This window comes from Pinus tabuliformis, chromosome 7 (assembly GCF_031772625.1).
Source record: "Pinus tabuliformis cultivar Carrire ecotype Pingquan chromosome 7, CPIR1, whole genome shotgun sequence".
Classification (NCBI taxonomy): domain Eukaryota; kingdom Viridiplantae; phylum Streptophyta; class Pinopsida; order Pinales; family Pinaceae; genus Pinus; species Pinus tabuliformis.
The window spans coordinates 901,307,464-901,313,463 of record NC_142293.1 but is presented as its reverse complement, the minus strand read 5'-3'; positions in this window follow the sequence as shown (position 1 = coordinate 901,313,463).

Genomic DNA, 6,000 nt, shown 5'->3' with positions numbered 1-6,000 from the left:
GGGAAGGTGGTCCAGGTCTAAATGGGGTGTAGAGATGGGTCTCACATCCATAGCAATTGGGGTAGACATACTCAGTTCTTGTGGATTTGAGTATGGGCGGTAATTTAAAGTTTTTAGGGAAATGGTGTTCTTGTAGATGGTTTTGTTCTAAAGTGTAAAAACCAAAATAAATTTGATTATTTTCGACTTAATATAAAGTGTTATGAGGGAAATTTACTAGAATTGGATGACTGAGTGGGTTTTCCACGGTTAAATACCTGGAATTGGGTGAATTTTACTATAACTAGTAGTTGACAGAGGTTTGCAGGGGTCTATATGGCTCTGGTATGGATGGATGACTATGTTGGACTGTCAGCAGCTTCTGTGGAGAAATTGTGGAGGTTTGTGAGCTATTTCAGTAGTTTGCAGGAGTTTCAATGATGCTTTGAGTTCTCAAAGGCAAACACGCGAAAGGAGGGGTAATCAGGTTTTTATAGGAAAACGGTTAATTTTGGCAGGTTTTCACTAATAGATAAACAATGGTAGTTTTCAGTTGGAAAGGGGAAGTGATTTGGGAGGTCCATCACACCGCTTTTGTGGTGCGGGCAATATTTGGGAGGGGCCACTCGATTCCATTCAGTGCTTGACACGTAGCATCAGGGGCCAAGGGGAAAATCGCCTCATCGGACAAGTAAAGGACGGACATCAGGTTGGCCCGATATGGATGAGAGGCATTGGATGCAAAGGAGGGATGATCAACAGTGGTCAGGAGATGGGAGTTGCGCGGTGATTTAACCATAATTTTTTCGGGCTGGGGGGGTTATGGGCCTAATCATGGCAGTATGAGATTATCTTAACCTTTAATCTCATCGAGGTGCTCTAATGCAAGATTAAGGGCTAAGGTGGGGTTATTAATATATTTTTGTGAGATATGGGTAGTAATATAGTTTATAATTAAACTAAGGGGTGGTGTTAATTTATACACACGAATGAAATATATACGTGAAATTGGGTTTTTTGGGGTTTTTGTATATATTAATAAAAGTTAATATGAAGTGAAATGAGTAGGGGGTGCTTGACTTAGGATAAATGTTACATGGTGGGTTTTTTAACATAGAACATGTTTGTTATGGGTTTTCTCTAGGCAAATGACTTAGCCTTTAGGAAATTAGTTTTTGTACGGGGGGGGGGGGGGGGGGGGGGTGAATGAATTGCAAGGGGTTTTTAACACCTTTGTTTCTTAAGTCATCAAGTCGAGGGTCCAGTCCCTCCAGAAGTCAGATAAATGCTCTAAGCCTCTTTGACTTAAGGAGCTAAAGATATTAATCTTTTATTATGAAGGGAAGATTAGTGAGTGATGTAGGGGTTAAAATGAAAGATAGGGATGTTAAATGAATCATGTTGTGAACCATTGTCTTTGCTTTATGTACCACTTATGCATATTTAAAAGATGCATTTGGAAAAATATCATAAGTGCTTTTCATGTAATCACAAGACATTTCTGCAACCTTTCTACTACTTACCCACTTACTCATCCTACCATTTTTTCTTCACTTTATTTGGGTGCATTTAGGCTAGCAAACCCTTATCAATCTTTTCTTTTCTTTACAAAATAAACTATCTAAGTCTAACCTTATATCATCCAAGGGCTCAGATTAAACTGATGAGCTCCTTTTATTTACTCTACCTATCTAATGATCTGCCAAGATTACACTATTTGGTTAGATTTATTCACTACCTATAAACATAAAATTCAAATCATGAAATAGCCAAGTTTAAACATTTTGACTATTCATGGATTGTGGCATAAGTAACAAGCTGCACACAATCATTTATTAAGCATAAAAAGTAAATAGTAGTGGAATTTTGACTTGCACACTTTCCATGGTCTCTTTTGTCTTTTGGGGTTCATATATTTCATTTTTTTTACCTATTTTCATTCTTTTTGTCCTTTGATTATTCTTTTAGGACATACCCTCTTTACATTTTTTAATTTTTAATATGGAAAACATTTGCAAAAAGCAAAGGTATGTACAATATTACAAGGCTTAACCTTAGTCAATCAAAATTATGATTCCTATTGGTATAGGAACCTAACAGAATGTATCAGGGGAAGCTACGACGAAGGCTTTGTGGGGAAAATTAGGGACTTTGTACCAATCCAAGTCTCTGGTGAACAAAGTGTTCCTATGGAAAAAGTTGTATAACTTGACGATAAAGGATGGAGACTCGGTGAAGGAGAATCTAAACACCTTTAATAATGTGCTAAGCCAGTTTTTATTTGTTGATATTAAAATTTTAGATGAAGATAAGTGCATCAATTTGCTGTGTTCTCTAACAGATTTGTGGGATAGTCTGGTTGTTACAATAGGTAGCAATACAACTACCTTGAAGTTTGATGAAATAGTCTCATCCTTGCTGTTGGAGGAGATGAGACGGAAAAATATGGAGAGCTAGAATGGAAATGCCTTGTATGTACGAGGACGGTTCCAAAACAGAAATAAAAATAAGTCCTCAAATGGGAGATCTAAATATAGAGGGATATCTAAATCTCTAATAAAACCTGTAAATGCATGCTGGAAATGTGGAAAATAAGGGCACTTCAAAAAGGACTGTAGATCTAAATCTCCTGAGAAAGGAAAAGGATATGATGCTACTCCTTCTGAAAAGGTTAAAAGCACATTAGATGATGGTCGGATTTGTACTTGGATTCTTCTTCAAGTACACATGTAGATCATGAGGCATGGTTGATTGACTCAGGTGCATCCTTCCACTTCACTCCCCATAGGGAGTGGTTATGCGAATATGAGAAATATGAAGGTGGTGATGTCTTTTTAGGGGATGACAGGAAAGCTAGAATCACCAGACATATAAAATTCAAGCTGAAGTTGCAAGGTGAAAGGATTAGAACACTTTTGGGTGTTCTACATATTCCTGCATTAGCCAGAAATCTGATTTTTGTAAGCAAGATGGATGATGCAAGTGTAAAACAATGTTCAAGAAATATACCTGCAAGATAGTTCGGGGAGAATTGATATTGATGCCGGGAGTTTTGATTTGAACTCTGTACAAGCTTCTAGGTAGTACTGTTATTGATGGGTGCAACTGTTCTGTGGTTTTTGAAACTGGAGCATAAAATCTAGTGGTCTCTAGAGAAAACATCATGCTATGGCATCAAAGGCTTGGACATATTGGAAAGAACGACCTTCGAATACTTTATGGTAATGGTATAGTAGAAGGTATGTCTAATTTCTCTCTGGATTTTGATTTCCATGAACATTGTGTATATGGGAATCGAAATTGGGTGAGTTTCCCCTCTGGTGTTAAGAGGGCGAAACAAATATTAGAGCTTCTGCACAGTGATGTATTTGGATCTGTGTTGGTTCCATCATTAGGTAAATTTGTGTACTATGTATAATTTATAGATTAATTCTCAAGGAATACATAGATATATTTCTTCAGGAAGAATCCTGAAGTTTTTTATGGGTTTAAAGAATTTAAGGCTCTGGTGGAAAACCAAACAAAGAAGACGATAAAGGTGTTGATGATAGATAATGGTGGAGAGTTCTGCAAGAAGGAGTTTGAAGAGTTCTATAAAATTTTTGGTATAGAACAACATAAGACTAATCTATACACACCTCAACAAGATAGAGTTGTAGAAAGAATGAACAGGACATTGATGTTGAAAGGAAAAAAGTATGGTCAGTGGTGCTGGGTTAGGAAATGAATTCTGGACAAAGGCAGTGGAGACTAAATGTTACCTGGTAAACATGTGACCTTCATTAGGTTTGGAGGATAAGTCTCCACAAGAGGTATGGACTAGTAAGAAACCCTCTCTTTCACATCCGAGGGTATTTAGCTTTGATGCATATATACATGTTCCAAAGGAGAAAATAACCAAGTTATATAGTAAATATGAAAGGTGCATATTTATTGGGTATAAGGATGGTTTAAAAGGTTATAAGCTTTGGAACCCAAAAACATGGAAGGTTGTGTACAACCGAGATGTGGTGTTTAGAGAGGTGAAATATGTTATAAACATGAATTATTACCAAAGGAACCTAAGAAGATAGATTTTGAGCTAAAGGAAGAAGAATAAGACTCTACAACAGAAGATGAATCAAAAGATGAAGAGCCACAAACTCCAGCTATGAGAAGATCAATTCCAGAAAGAAGGCAACCAAAAATGTATAGTCCATTTGCTTTCTGTTCAAAATTTTCTTTATATATTATTGATGATGATCCCAGAACTGTCAGGGAGGTAGTAGATTCAGAGGATGGAACTAGAAAGAGGGCATGGTTGACGAAATGGCATCTTTGGACAAAAAAGAGGCTTGGGATCTAGTGGAGTTGCTAGCTAGAAGGAAACCCATTGGAAGAAAATGGGTGTTTAAGAAGAATATGAATGCAGAAGGAAATGTGGAGAAATACAAAGCTCTACTAATAGAAAAAGGTTATTCCCAGGTCTCGGGAATTGATTTTGGTGATATTTTTTCTCCTGTTGCCAAGGTAGCTTCCATTAGATTACTTTTATTTGTTGTTGTTGCTTTTGATTTTGAGGTAGAAAAGATGGATGTGAAGATAACATTTCTTCATATGGATCTGGAAGAAGAGATCTACATGAAGCAACCTGAAGGCTTTGTAGTAAAGGGAAATAAAGAACTGGTATGTAGGTTAAAAAAGTCTCTGTATGGGTTAAAAAAATGACCAAGGATGTCGTATAAAAAAATTGATACATTTATACGGGGACTTGGCTTCACCATAAGAAAAGCAGATCACTGTGTATATTTTAAGTTAATTGGCAACTATGTTATTTATCTGGTCTTGTATGTGGATGATATGTTGCTTATTGGAAATAATAAAGAAATTATCTAGGAATTGAATACCCAATTGTCCTCCAAATTTGACATGAAAGATCTTGGTGCTGCAAACTATATTTTGGGAATGGAAATTAAATGAGATTAGGAAAAGAGGAAGCTCTAGTTAAATGAGAGGAAGTATGTCGAGATAATATTGTAGAGGTTTAATATGCAGGATAGTAAAATGGTGAAGGTTCCTATTCCTATAGGTGTAAATTTATTTGTCGAAGAGTGTCCCAAGGCACAAGAAGAGGAAGAGGACACGTCCCGTGTTCCATACGCAAGTGCAATTGGTAGCTTGATGTATGTAATGGTTTGTACTAGACTAGACATTACTAATGTACTGGGAGTATTGAGCAGGTTTATGTCAAAACCAGGGAAGGAGAATTGGACAACAATGAAGTGGGTTTTGAGGTATTACGTGGCACTAGTGATTATGGTTTGTGCTACCAAGGAAGCCCACGATTGGAAATAGTTTTAGACATCCATGGTTTTGTTGATGTAGACTGGCCTGGAAATCTGGATCAGAGAAGATCTACAAGTGGGTATGTGTTTAACGTATTTGGAGGTGTAGTTAGTTGGATGAGTAAGAGACAGTTTGTGGTGGCACTTTCAACTACAGAGGTAGAATACATGGTAGCCAATCATACAAGAAATGAAGTAGTTTGGTTGCAGAAATTGTGTTTAAGTATGGGGTTAGTACAATGAGTTATAACGATAGATTGTGACAACCAAAGTGCAATTTTCTTGGCAAAGAACCTTGCGTATCATTCAAAGACAAAACACATTGATGTTTAGTATCACTTTTTGAGGGATATGGTTGAGGACAAAACGGTGTTGCTAGTAAAATTGGGCACTTTGAGAATGTTGCAGATGCATTGACGAAGTCTATGAGTGTTGAGAAGTTATATTGGTGTAGAGAAACGATGGACATTGTAGGGCTAGACTAGTGACTAAGCTCTCTTATGACCCCCTGTGTGGAAAGGAAACAACAAGCGGGAGAATGCTGGGTGTGTGTTATATTGTTTCCATGAATAGCGTTACACGTGAAGCGAGCGGTTAGAGGGGGGTGTGAATTACCTTTGTTGCACTAGGTGCAACGGCCCTAGTTTTTTTTTATTGGACTTTATATTAGATTGGCAGACCTACCTATGGTTTTGTG